At 41.8% G+C, this 14,740-nt stretch overlaps 1 protein-coding gene across 1 annotated transcript in view; it reads right to left on the bottom strand.

The window, feature by feature from the left end:
- The window catches only part of znrf3 (zinc and ring finger 3), a 75,535-nt gene that overhangs the window by 59,844 nt on the left and 951 nt on the right, over positions 1–14,740 (bottom strand). The window lies entirely within an intron of this gene.

The raw sequence follows: 14,740 nt of genomic DNA, 5'->3' as shown, positions 1-14,740 counted from the left end.
GTACAAGCATTTGTTGCACTGGAATCAAAGCCTGTTTTGTTTTTGTGCTGTTATTAGCTTGGTCAATCAAAAAGAATTGAAGTTAAACAAATGCCTGGATGTGAAAATGTTGGCAGTTCACTTTTATTTCAGTCAGGGGATAAGAGCTGCCAACATTCTGAACAACAAACAGCCGCCCGTAAATAAATCTCTGCCGATGACACCCGGTGACAGAGTGGAGAGGACAGGTGCCACAATGACACCAATGGCCTCAATGAGGTGTATGCATTTATACTAGTGTCAATTTACATGGCTGTATGTGGAGACAAACCAGTCAATTGGGTGTGAACGGAGATAAAACCAGTCACAGACCATTGGAATATCCATACACACCTATTTTTTGCATGGAAAAGAGCATCAATGGGTACTCCTGTGCAAAATGTCTATTCGTTTTGACTTTTCACTGAAACTATTTTTTTCAGAATTACAGTTTGCAGAAATGACTTTATTCCTGTGTCCTGAGGACAGAGCTTTCATAGGCTCAAAACCTAGGCTGCTTATGGGAGCAAAGTCCAACATCCACTGCTGGAGGGAATCCATCTAATGGTCAAGGTCATATAACTGTCCACTGCACTGCCAAGGTCACATTGGCAAAGGATTATTGCTGAAGAAATGCCTTCATTAAAATGCCAGTAGCTCAGTCTGGTGTAAAAATGACTTACTTCTGAAATGCACTTATCTTCTCTGAGAAATTCAAGCTATATGTGTTGTTCTTAAAGAAAATAATCTCTAAGCATTATTAGAGCACCCCATACTTGTGTAGGGTGGCTAGGACCAAGATACAACAGTAGATTGAGCTGGAGCCCAGCCAGGTCGAGGCAAAGTAGGTGTGGATGTCTTAGCATAGCCAAAAAGTATCTTTTTCAATGCTTGCCCCTACTAAGTGTTCACACTCAAAAAATGTTTCCTTTCTGAAGAGTATGTCAGACCTGCACATAATCAGCACCAATTCCTGCAAACTTTTGATTGTGCTTCTGTTTTGAAGAGACCACAAAGTATCAAAGTTCCCCTCCACCAACATAAGATAGTGATCAACTCCACAAATTGGCTGGTGCAGGTTATAAGTTCAACTGTAAAGACAAAGCAGGTAGGACTCCACCAGCTGAAATGCAAAAAAAGATATTAGCTTGCATTGGGAGAGCACATTTACAGCTAGACTGGGTGAGTGGAAACATGAGCTCAAGAAGATTGTTGCTTCTTAGAAAAGGTCTAATATGGCTCCCAAACCAAAGTTACCAAAGCCTACAACAATTCATTTGTGATCGCTCTGATTCTCATATTGTTCATCCATACCAGAATCGCTGATAGCAAGTGATTTTAGGCTGGGTCCATAGGTTTAGGTCCTTGAATACGGATTGACATCCACCCTTGATCAGTAAAGATCACCAAGTACTGTGACAGAATTCAAATCAACTTTGTCAATCACACACTAGGGAGAAAGTTATGTTGTTGTAGCACGGGTGGCATAGAAAACATCATTCACTCATGTAATAAATCAATACAAACTTGAACAAAAACTCAAAGTTAAGCAGGTTTGTAGAGGACCCCACTTGTCCTTAGGTCACATGACTCCACTGCACAATCCAATATGGCCACTACTTTTGTCATTAGAAAATAAAAAAAAAATTCACAATAACAAACAAACTCCTAAAACTTTTTAGCCACTATGTTGGCTAGCTAGCATATGTATACTGCAATAGCCAACTAAATTTCTACCTAGCTAACATTAACTAGCTAATTGGCTAATGAGCAGACTGTCTGCCCCTTGCTGTTGATGCAATACCCATGTGTTCTGTGCTGGCAACAAAATGTGGAGCCAACTGTTTGACTTTCAGACTGATGCACCATTGAACAATAAACAAGAGGTAAAATAAGGTTGAGGGTTTGTGACAATATTCAACAAATGATTGTACTGGTGCACCCCATGCTATCCTGCTTTTTTCTTAGTATATGTAGATTGATAAAAAATGCACAATAATGGCCTCAGTTCTCATTTTTAAACATAAAATTCCACCAGAGGTGGCTGGTGACCTTCAAAAATGATGAGGATGAGGAGGTGGGGGGATTGGCTAGGGGAAGTCCAGTAGAATCTCTCTGAAACATTTAATTCTAGTGACTTTTGAGTAAAAGCTATTGAATTATGTAACAAGTAACATCCACCAACGCAAAAGCTCCTCTGCCAAATGGAAAGGGAGACCCCAACATAGTATTCAAATATTCAGAACAAGGCTGTCCAAAGGACAGCACAAAATTCATATTTAACTCCAGCTTAACACGCAGCACCCCCCCCCCCATTTGATAGGGAGAATGTCCTCCTTCCAAACCACTGTAGCCATTAGGGGATGTCATGACAGTCATGAAAAATAGCTACTGAAATGCAATGGGCAATGGAGAATGTTCTCCCTATCAAGAGTCCCCTGTTTAGCAACTTATTTTTTTCTGATTTAAAATTTGAGGTTATAATGCAACATTGGCCAATTCTGTGTAATGACTTTGTAGAAAGGAACATGACTTTGTTTTCTTTTTTTGAGAGTCATTTTCCCTATCCTTAGCTAATGAGCTGCCCCAGATTTCCACAAATGATTACTAGCCAGTAAGACAACGACTTATTTCACTTTTGTTGGTGAATGGTGAGCTCATCAACTTGCAGTGATTGTGCTGAATCTACACAAATGATGTTATTTCATTCAGATCTGTTTAGCCTGAGATTTGAGATATGTCACACTGTCTACCTCTATAGTGAAAGCTTACTACCTGGGCCAGGCCACAGCTAACCAATCACTTTGTTGCTACTTCTGTATGGACCCCAGTATTACTGCTTGTAGCCATTATTGCTACTATTTTAAACCCCAGCTAAAGCTCTATACTGTTGACCCTGAACCAGGACCAGCAAGCTCAGGCTGTAGCTCTCCTGGAATGATCAAGTGCTTTCTCTCCTTTTAACACCACAAACACTGATCTGTGGTCACACAACACATTTGGTCTTCACCTTGATGTTCTGAGCATAATCTGTAAAGAAACATGGACAGGTATTCCGTCACTGCAGCCTTCCCACATGACAGGTTCACTTTTGTCCTCTGGTTGTTATTTTCAGTGATGTTTAACATTTTTATCTAGGGTATTTAACCATGACAGCAACTCCTACATTTGTGCCACTCCCTTTCACATTTTCCCAGATCCTAATATAGGAGGAACTGACTGTGAATTGCTGTCACTGTAACTGCTCCTTTCTAGTGTGCTAGGTCAGCCAGTGAGACAAGCTTAAGTCCCTATATTAGTTGCTGCATTTGTTATCCACACTGTGATGGAAGACGCAGTGGTATGCTGGGGATTAAGTCTCATGTTCCAGACCTGCTGGTCCTCTTACCGTTTTAGTGCAGGGCCCTGATAAGGGCAATACAACCAGGGCAGCACTCCTATATTCCTTGCAATCCATGATTCACACAGCATGGGTGACACTGCCTTCAGTGGCAAGAGAGGGCTGTACTGGTGTCACAGTCTGCAATCTGTAGCATCGTTTCATTATATTTTGTCACTGTAGACAGGTTCCAGGGGGACTGGGTGGTAGGGCTGCTCGATTATGGCAAAAATCATAATCACGATTATTTTGGTCAATATTGAGATCATGATTACTCATTGACTTTGGAAAAATCAAGTATTTATTGAACTTTTAACCCTTTCGTGCATACGGTCACACTAGTGTGATTAGCCATTTAGCGCGTATGCTAGAACCGGTGTGATTGGAAAAATTCCAGCTAATTTTATCTTTGAGGAAACAGCAATTTAACGTTAAAAAATAGCAAACGCTAACTGAAAACTATGAGAAGCTTAATAATGCTAGTGAAAACGTAACAAACCATGTAACGTAACACACTCACTACATAGCATAAAAAATAAGTTACGTGCCAAAGGGTTAAAAGTGAAATGCTGCCACACTTTTGAGGTCTTTGGTTGTGAAGGTGTTGCCATCTCTATTGTTCATTCCAGTAAAGCAATGTAGTTTAGGCTACATGTCTGAGCATTTCAAGTCAGCATGAAAAACACATGCAATGACGTCTCCACCTAACAGACAATTAAATAAGTTGGCAACTAATTTGGTCATCGATTTTAGTCGACTACGTCAATTTTTCGTTGCACCCCTATTGCACAGAATTCTTGTAGGCACATGCAAAACTGAAATATCATTTAGAAGCATTTAAGTTGTATTTATCTACCAGCATTGTTTGAAAGAGCTACAGAAGACCTAACTCTTCAATCCAAGGCCATGTATGGATACCAATCTCCCACCTCTACAACTGTACGCTCATGCAGTCAAAGCCCATGTTTATGTGTGGTTGCAGCAAGTGTACCTTTACTGTCTTTGAGCTCATGAGTGGAGACAAACTTCTGAGATCATGCATCTGCACAGATTCCTCAGCAGAGAGAGCTGTTTAAATGATGGGACAAGCACACGGCCAGATCTGAGGGCGAGATTCTGGGAATGTTCATCTTTGAATACTTGTGGAATGCGTGTCACCTCAGGAGCAACTATTTGACTTTGCAGGAAGCCTCCAGGGCACTGATGCAACAAGACATGGTAATTTAAGGCACCCACTCCATCTCTTTCCTATCTTTCCTGCCATAAACATCTGGCTCCAAATGCTGCAAAAGGTCAACGCTGTACAATACTTAGTTTGACCGAGAGGGATTGGGAGACACTTCACCTTCAAATGCCACGCCAAGTAAACGCAAAGTGACAGAGCACACTTTATTCCCCCTTGATGTTTCATTAAACAACAATAAACCCAGGATTCAAAGGTCAGTCAAAATCAATTCCCAACACAGAGCTCCAACTCTGTATGAACTTAAAGTAAATAACCCTGGTTACATTTTACTGCTCATTTTTAGACCAGCAAAAATAACTCTTCTGAAGGGCAAAGAAAAAACAAAGACTTCAGTCGTATGCATGCAAATTTGTCCACCGTGCTAAATAAACATAGGGTATCAAGGGGTTCAGCTAAAAGTGTCCAGGCAGACATTTTCTACCATATGCCATTGCAGTGTCAACCCTTTGGATTAACTGAAATGGTTTGTAGTAGTCATGGGAGTTGTCAATGAATTATCAGCTAGACAATCTGAACGGAGCTTTTAAAGCAACAGCAGTCTCCATGTCATTCTCTCTCTCTAACACAACACACACACACACACACACACACCATTGAGGCAGTGTACCTGTATAAACTTTACAGAGAACAGAGTCAACTATGCTCCACCTGTTGTGTACTTTAGGAACGCCCAGTGGATTAAGCTATCTGTTGACAGCAGATAAAATGCGAGTTGAGCTCCATGGTTCCCCCCTGTTCCTACCCACGTCTTTCCTAAATAACCAGGACAATAAATGTAGATTAAAGAAGGGGTTATGGGGTGGGCCAGGGAGGGAGGGAAGAGGGAGGTTGTTAGGGGTCTTTGGGCCTCCATCGAAATCAAAACTATTTTTCTCCACTGGAGCAGGGAACACCGGTGGCCTTTGTTAGGAACGTGTTTTGCCCGAAGCATAAGATTACATCATCAGCAGTTTGCAGTGCTCTGTATTAATCAGGCGTTACTCAGACGCCACTTTGAAGAGCCTCGTTTGCCTCTGACTAGCCTTTGATCTCAGGCACACCGCCGCCTCCCAACCAGGTGATCATATCTTTCCAGGCAGCGCATTTGGGCGGTTACCTGCGGCGAGATTCCACCACCTATTCACTGCCGAGCCCTCCCCTAATTGCTCTCAGATAGTTTCAAACTGGAAACGGGTAATTACAAGCAGAGAAGAAGAGGAAGGGCATTAGCTTACTGCCGCTCTCATCTCGGGCAGTAAATCTGCGACTTCTGCACAAAGCATTACCACCACCAAGTTGTCACCAGAGTCGTTTTTGCCGTCTCCTTAATAGAAGATCACTAGGGGACCAGGATAATGCATGGGCCACTCTTGTTTCAAACAGGGTTAAAAAACACGTGGCCGCAAGAGGGCTTTGAGGCCATGGTACTGTATGTGTGTCTTTAGAAAGAAGCGCAGACTTGAAAGAGATTGCATCAGAATGCAGGGCAGAGTCATGTCCACAACTGGTTGAGGAGTCTGCTGGAGGGAAAAGTAGACATTTCTGTTTCATCACCCACAATACAGGGGGACATGAAGCTTAACAGATTCATTTAACAGCTGCTGAATGTCAGGTCACACAAATGTAGCAGGAGTTTTGACTTTTTGCTTGGATTGGGGTGCTGGAAAAAATTCAGCAGCATTTCAAAATATCCACTATCTCATGTCAGAGTAGAGGGCAGAAACTGACAAACCACATAATGGCAAGAAAAATGGGCACAACTCATGTCTGGAGCCCCAGAATGAAGATGCTTAGCTTGTGCAAGAGTTTATTTTCTTGACCCAATCACTTCAGAGTCAGATTACAAAACAGTGGCACAAACTGAAGCCTATGAGAGAATGCTTGGTGTTTAGATGTGAAAGCATGTAAGGAGCATGTTTCTTCTCAACCACCCCCCCCCCCACACCCCCAATTCTAGACTCATCACCTGCCGACCGAGCTGTTGATAAAGACACTTGGGGAAAATAAGCATGTGGAGCATTTTTTTAGCTGTGCCAGCATAATGAAATCTGGGACACCACGGCCCAATACCGACACCAAACTGCCAGGGACCCAGGGAGGAGTGACGGAGTGATGCGTCTTGCATGAAACGCTCCAGAGGCTTGCAGCACATCGCCAGGGAATTAACCGCAAAGGCAACCTGACCGTCTCTGAACGGCAAACCCAATCCATCATGGCCAGCCTCTTTGTGCTGGAGCTCGGGTCTCCCTCATTATGAAAGACCGCCGACAGTCACCAGACAATGGTACGCGTTTTGTAGGGAGAAAGGGGCAGGGTAGACAGACAATTTCTGCACATCTGGCAGACCTGTGCATTGCCCTGGTCATCAGTCTCAGGAGTCAGATGGACAGCAACTTAACAAGAAAAATGGCTTCCCTGTAATGGACTTCCTGTCAGGCCTAACGTATAGGCCTAATAATAATGATATGATATATTTTGTTGTGTATGGAGAGAGACTCAAACTGAATCAAATCTTAGCTGTGCCATAATCATTATGAATATGATGACTACAAAGATTGTCAGACCCATATTATGTTACATTATGTTAGCTGTGCATACAGCCTGTATACAGCATAGGGCTAATTAGCACACATGGCAGAGAACTGGCAGATATGAAACTGGCTTTACTTGATATGGGAAGGGCAGGAAACACAAACATCACTAAATAAAATGATTATTTTCAAATCTCATTAGGCAAAGCAGGGCGTGGCCTGGCACAGTCCTCAGATGCCCTTTTAGGCAGAATGCGTTGGTTGTCTTTCCCCCCCAATCAGACCATCCATCAAAGCAAGCCATGAAAAGTTCAATGGGCGTGTATGAAAGACACTGTAATAGAGCAAAACTCACTCTAAACACATAATGGCATTCCCAATTATGTAATTACGCACACAAAAGACAGAAACGCTTTGAACCTGCCGATCTCGAACCTGAAAAATGTGTTACAAAGGGAGAGGTTTGTGATAAGGGCTCTCATCACCACAAAAAGTTGGGGGTGGGGGGGTGGGGGGGGCGTCATTCACAGGCAGGGTTTTACTACAGAGAGTATGGGATGCATGCAAAAAACAAGGATTAGCATGGGGCACGGCAAAAGAACTGCAATGCCACAGAGCTACCTATCTGAAAGGGGAGAGAAAATACAAAGGGCCAGCATTTGGACTTCCATCGTTGGTCAGCACATTCCTGTGGGACAACAAAGCATGCCTTTCCCCCATCCGCCACTGAGAGCATTGTCTCCCCGTATCGCTCTCCTCACGTGGCATTGTTTTTTTGGCCCCTCGGTTTTTTGCAGGGTGAAAGTGGAGGGAGGAGTCCATGTTTCAGCACTTTTTAATCAGCGCAGTCGACAGAACTATTCATCAGGGAGAGCACTGGCGTCCTATCCCTGCCGAGTCCCCCTGGTGAAATGACAGCGGATAGGATGTGCCAGCCCCCCTCTCCGCTGCAAACTCAGTTCTATCATGTGTTCTAAAGATCACCTTCTACCTATGGAAGCATTTGGAATGCTGTATGTATTTTTGAATGTACACATGTGAGTGATAACACACTGGTGAAAAACTGACCTTACAATCTGTAAGCTCCTCAGCACGTCTGTCTGGTTGGATTCCCACCTTACTAAAATCCTTTAACTGTTTTTTGAGTGTTTCTTTTCTGTGACATAAACAAGAGCAAGAAGAGGTACTGATCACACTCGTGGATGTTGTAAAGTGACTTTTCATTATCTATGACTAAAACAAATGTACTCTTCTCACTTTCAGAGTCACTCAGTCCATGAGAGTGAGTGGTTGGATGTGCCAGAAAAACAAGTCCAGTCAAACTTTGCAGAGATGCACTGTCATCTCACATTATGCAAAGGTGATGAAAGTATTTTTTTTAAAAATCACGGTTTGAATAATACATTGGCATGGTCTTCAATGTGCAGCAGTCAGATTTTCTGTCGCAGTATACATAAAAAGTAAAGCACACTCCCCTGAGGCTGTCACTAATGTGTGTCATGTAACACCTCACTGCAGCCATTATTATCCAGCATAATCCTACAATGTCAAGATCTGATGAAGCAACTTGTTTTAGATTTTTTAAATCAACCTAATTTACAATCCTCAGTGTAACTGCATTGTCTGATATTCCATTTGAGAGCATTTCATGACACAGGCCTAACTCAGGTTCTGATGTAGTTCATATTTAACTGGATCTTGTGTGTCTTGCACAATCCACAGATTTTATGTGTGTAGAGATCAATAAAATGTCTAGTACAGCAGTGGTCTGCACCTGATTATTGCTGCTCTTTTAACTAGGGTGCCATTCGTACAAGCAGTCCTGGACTGCTGCATAATGAAGTCAATACTCTGTGTGTGCATACATCCAAATTCATGTCAGAATCCGCATACATTTCAACTGATTTTTTTTTTTTTTACATATACGGTTTCATATATTAGATCAGTTGCAATTTAAAAACAAGTGCTAGTCCAGCACTGGTGAGACATAGGATCCTCCAAGATCCACAAGTCAAATTTAAGGCATTCACCCTTACAATGCAAAAAATGTGTCATTTAAAATGTGTCATTTAAATTTGCTTTGACTATGAATCAATACTAGTTCAAGGAGAGAGAGCATCAAGAGAAGCAGGCCCAGCAGGGATCCTTCACCAAGCAGGTGGAACAGGAGTGGACTGCAAATATTTCAGCCACAAAGGAGGTCTTTTTCAAAAAGCTGTCACCCTTTATTGAAAAGTAGCCTAAGCTTCCACGAGCCCCAGCATGCACCTCTTCCAGGTACAACGGGGCGGGGGAGCCAATGGTGGAGCTTCTGTACTTAACAGGATTGCCTCAAGGCCGCCAGACTGGGAGAGTGGGAGAGCGGGAACACCAAAAAAAAAAAGAGAGATAAAGAAGCAAACAAGACATTTAGCAGGAATTAAGTGCTACTCTAAATTAGCAGGCAAATCCCCTATGCGAGAGGCTGTTCACCAAAAGCCTATGGTACAAGAAAATGCATTGCACAGGGATAACTTTCTTGGGTGCCGCATTTGCGCAAAGAACAAAGAAGAGAATCTAAATCCATGTTTGCCTGCCAAGTGCAATTCTAGCCTTGAGTCATACACATGCTAAAGAAAGCATGACACATTTTGTGTGCGTCAAAAGAACAGACTGGGGAAGAAGAAAGTAATAGAGAAAAAAGGGTTTAGCCGTCTGCTCTAATCCAAGAGGAGAAATGCAGCCTCAAATTACTCCGGCTGGGATATGAAAGGCAAGCGGGGTGGTGGTTTGAAACGATAGTACTTAAAATATAGCCGTGACCGCGAAACCAATAAATGGAAAAAGTCGTCAGGCAGTACTTTTAACCTTTTAAACCCAAGACTGAATATTGCTACTGTTGCCTCGTGCTGGGAGTGGCATAGCGTTCTGGTATCTCCCGCCTGGGACAAGACCATAATGGACTCTTGGGTTTTTCACTCTTTGGGGAGAGCAGGCCAAATTCCTAAACCAAACCAAGCGCTCATTACAGACTAAATGCAGCACTAACTAATGTCTCCAATTTGGCACATTTGCAAAAATTGTTGTTTGAACAAAGGTCACTCTTTGCATTGCCAAGATCCAAGTTTACCTGCAAAATTGTTCGCCAGTCCCCAGTGCATTTCACCAATATATTTGAAATCCAAAAAGTCATGCATCTTGATCGGATTTGGTCGAGCCTATGGGAGCTCACACGAAGAGCGAGTCGGACTTCACAGGAAATAGGTGAAAGCCGCCACCTCCATTGCCAACACCTTTCCAACACTGAGATTATCAGTTGGCAGTAACCCAAGCACACCCTCACCAGCAGTGTTCCACTTGAGTGGCAATGGTGGTGCAGTGGTCACACCACCATGGAACTGCTCCACGCTCTTTCAGCATGCCAACATTGCAACTGCACCTATACAAGAGTGCCTTTGTTTATCCCATTCATCTGGACAAACAAGGTATATCTCAAAGCTTGACTGTATGCAGCAAACGCCCTGTCTTTGGGGAGGATTTCAACACACAGTGCAATTGGAGGTGATTTGCCACTCTCAAGAATGCCAGCGTTAAACACACCACAGAGAATGCCCTCATCTTAGTCCTACAAGGAACTAATCGAAGACAACAAGAAAATAATAGCATCAGTGTTTAAATCAAAGCTTTCAAATGCAATGAACTCCTACCATAAATATTCCTTTAGGTTCACTCATTTAAATGGTAACCAATCAAATGGTAATCATTGGCTCAATTATATCTCCCTATCTATAAACATAAACACATCTACACCTAACACTTAGTTTAAATGATTGTTGTGTCAGTTGTTGGGAGAATATGGAGCAAAATGGCCCACCATTGCATAATTTGTACATCTGTTTAATTGTGTAATTAATAAATTTTAGTTAGAAAGCACAGTGAGCAGTATATTTACCAAGCAATATCCTAATCCTGCCAAACAATTTAATATTTTTTAGATTTCTAACAATGGTAATTTTGTCCTGGGATTCTTCAACGTGAGATAATTCTAGCTAAAGTGAAAAACATTCACTTAGATCGAATAATGTAATGACGTGAGACGGCACTAGCCCACAGCAAGCTGGGCAATTTCATTTGTTGATGGGATTATGTAAATAGACATCCATTCCCTGGCCATTACACAGCAGGATTAGAAACAATTAGAGCACTGGCCAGGAAAAAGTTAGTTTTGTATATTAGCCAAAGTAAGTCATCATCACGCTTTCTCGTAATGCAGAGCGAGTCCCAAATTGAGTTAATATATTTGTTTTGGCCCAGTGGCATGTGCTCATTTTCACACACTTGGAGAGCACGGTGAGGGAAGGGGGCTACCTCTTTCCCCAGGAAGTCAACTGGGCCCGCTGTCGAAATGTACCGGAGGTGTCTCAGCGTAGTACTGCGGGCCGAATAAACATCAGGGCTGCGTTCACTCAGCGGGAGGCTGACGCCTGCTCTATTCCATGAAAACATCAAGATGGTCAAACCAAACCGCTCCCACTGACTGAATAGCTTCCCATGCATAAGGTGGCCTGGAGCGCACTGAGAAGGATTCAGACCTTGCCATGTGCTACCCACTAAGAGACATCCCTAGAAGTCAGTGCGGTGGTGGATGCTGGCATCTGATTGGCATAACTGCGTATGTGCACATGCACATGTCTGCTAACAAATGATTTGCTGTGCTAGAGGGTAGTAGTTTTCATTAATATGCCTCAAATACTGGGGCGTTAGTGGGAAAAAAATATCTGAACATTCCTCTCCTGTCTCAGGAGCAAACTGCATTTTTCACAACATAAATCAATTCACCATTCAGAGGATAATGGCATTACGTTGTATTTATTATATTTAGTGTGGATTATTTATGCTTTAATAAATATACTGCATTGAACAAGTGCATTGAACAATTTGTTTAAAAATGGTGAATTACTATGTTTTCAATTCAAATTTACCAGTACAACTTACCCGCTTAATTCTGCTCTCACATGGAATTTCACTATTACAGATGTGCAAAAATTTCAACATTGACTAATACACACTGCCACACTGATCCATTGAATCCTTTTGAATCAATTCACAGACCAGTCAGGAGCAAAATAAACTGTGCGTTTGTCTAATTTCAGTGCACTTCGACCTTTCAAAATTAGGTCTGGAAGCCCATCCTCTTCTGAACCAGGGAAGGTTCTGTCTCAAGAAGCTTCTATAGCAACGTTGTGCACTCTTTAAGCACTTTCTGTGCTAAGGCTCCAGATATCTGAGGTTTCTGAGCAGCTATCTCCTCTTGGAAGATACTGAAGTACAGTCCTTTGTTTCCACTGAGATGATGAGAGCACATAGGTTCAAGAGCAAGAAGATGGTAATTCAAAAGCACTTCACAAAAGTATGGAAATTCATGAATTTCAGCTATAACCTACAACTAAGTGAATCACAAAACATTCTCAATTTAAGAGGGACTGTCTTATCAAACTAACGATCATATGACTGGGTTCTGAAAACCATAACTATGTTAAACTGCCTTTGACAAAAGCAAACGTAAATAGATGTGGTTTTCGATGTACAGCTGAGGTTCAACATTTTTTGTGCGGTTACTGACCGGAGCCAAATTAAGCATACAAAATACATAAACAGGATCAGTTTCTGAGCTATATATGTTTTTTCTTGTTTAGTTTAGCTCCTGCCCTATAGTTCCTGTCAATTACAGAATAATTTGATCCATTTCTCTCCCTCTGCATGTCATTTTGACAGCTATAAACTCTCGTCTTGAGGGGAAAAAAGCTCTGAAGTGCTGAAAGCATGGATTTAAGGAGAAGAATACAGTCTTGCTTCACATCCATGAAAACTGCAGTTCCCATATCAGCTTACAGATATTGGCAAGCACAAACAATTACAACCACAAGTCTGTTAACTGACCCAACAGTAGCTACCTAAAAACCAGGTAGATGCTGATTCAACAGCGCAATATATACAGTAAGCATTTTGTGTATGTAAAGTACACCTCATTAAACAAAAACAGCTAAGACAGAATTTGCAATCAAGTTATGGATTTGACTCCATAACTTCAAGGCTCTCACTGTTGTACATAAATACCCATGCATGAGCACAAAAGCCTTTGATTTGTTTCCTAGATCAGAAATAAATCATATAAATGAGAAAAAAATAAATGCATAAAATCATAACATCATATCGTAATGTCATTACATATTTAACCAAATCAACAATATGATGCATGGTGCAACGGTGCTTCATGAATACTATGCATTTCACAGGTATATTTTTTGATTCAGCACGTTTCTGAACAACGGTAAATATGTACTATCTCCCTACAACTAGTGAAAGACTTTCCAATACTTCAAATATATCCCCTATTTGTACCTCTGGTGAAAAAGTGTGGGATTATTTTTTCCCCTTTTCATCGTGTATAAACTTAATTTTTATTTGAGAGTTCATTTAGACAGAAAGAAATGCATTATGAAAACATATTTTTTCACATTAAATCTATGGCACACATCAAGCAACCTCAGATGACAAAATAAACCAATGTCAATTGCCGTCAATGTCATCCCATTTTTTTCTCAAAGCAAAACAGACTGCTGGAAAAGCTACAGCTTTAGGGCATTGTCCACATTCTTTAAGTACGGTTGAAGTTTGCTACTTTACGTTTACATTGACTTGATCTTCAAGAGGATTTGCGTGGTAGCCTAATACAGATACGTTACACTTGTGCCGAGGCGACACGCATCCTAAATACTAACTTCAGACTTCAGATCAGAGAGGAACTGAATGGATTCTTCAAACAGATCACACACAAGCGGGATTTTCTGGTCCTCAGATAACGAACTGACCTTGAAAATTCCCAACTCCTAAGCCCTCCAACTTCATGCAGTGCACGTTTGCCAGTTAACAATTCAACTTTTATCTTGCAGGCAAATGCTTTTGTGAAAGATTGTTCCTCCCGGCATTGCATTTAATCATGCTCGGCACATTTACCCGCATTCTCTGTCTTCATGTGCAATGATTGGAGGGGGCCAGGGGGTGTAGCCTAATGTCTACATTAACGCTGCTGAACAGGGTAGCCTTCCGAGACACTTGCAAACGCGCACGTGTAAAATCGAACGCTTGTGTGTATTTTGCGCACTAAAAACGATACCTACGAAGTCCAGGTCACTTACATTTTGTTACCTAAGATATATGCGATGATATAACAGAAGTTCCATCAATTTTGGTTAAGTATCCAATGATGACAGAAGTAGCACGATTTAATGTTATTGAGAAATATCTTAGTATATTGTGGGCAGAAATTGTGCTGGACACGAGCGCTGCTAGACTGCGTTCAATCGCCAAGTAATCGCCGCCGCAGCATGATCATTTGAAATGTTACATGTAGCTTCTTCCAAAAGCTCCGTAAAGCGGGAGATAAAGCTTCATCGTTTCGTCCAGATCGGCGACTGCCAGATACTTCAAATGAATGATTTTCAGTGTTTCTGAAAATGTTCCATTCCCTTACACAAACTTAAGAGTATATGAACTCTTGGTAACGTTAGATAGATGGTGGACTCTCTGAAAAGGGCCGTGTTGTCA

Source organism: Megalops cyprinoides, chromosome 4, assembly GCF_013368585.1.
Source record: "Megalops cyprinoides isolate fMegCyp1 chromosome 4, fMegCyp1.pri, whole genome shotgun sequence".
In the NCBI taxonomy this organism is placed as follows: Eukaryota; Metazoa; Chordata; class Actinopteri; order Elopiformes; family Megalopidae; genus Megalops; species Megalops cyprinoides.
The sequence above is the reverse complement of the archived record's forward strand: the minus strand, read 5'-3'. Positions and strand labels throughout refer to the sequence as shown.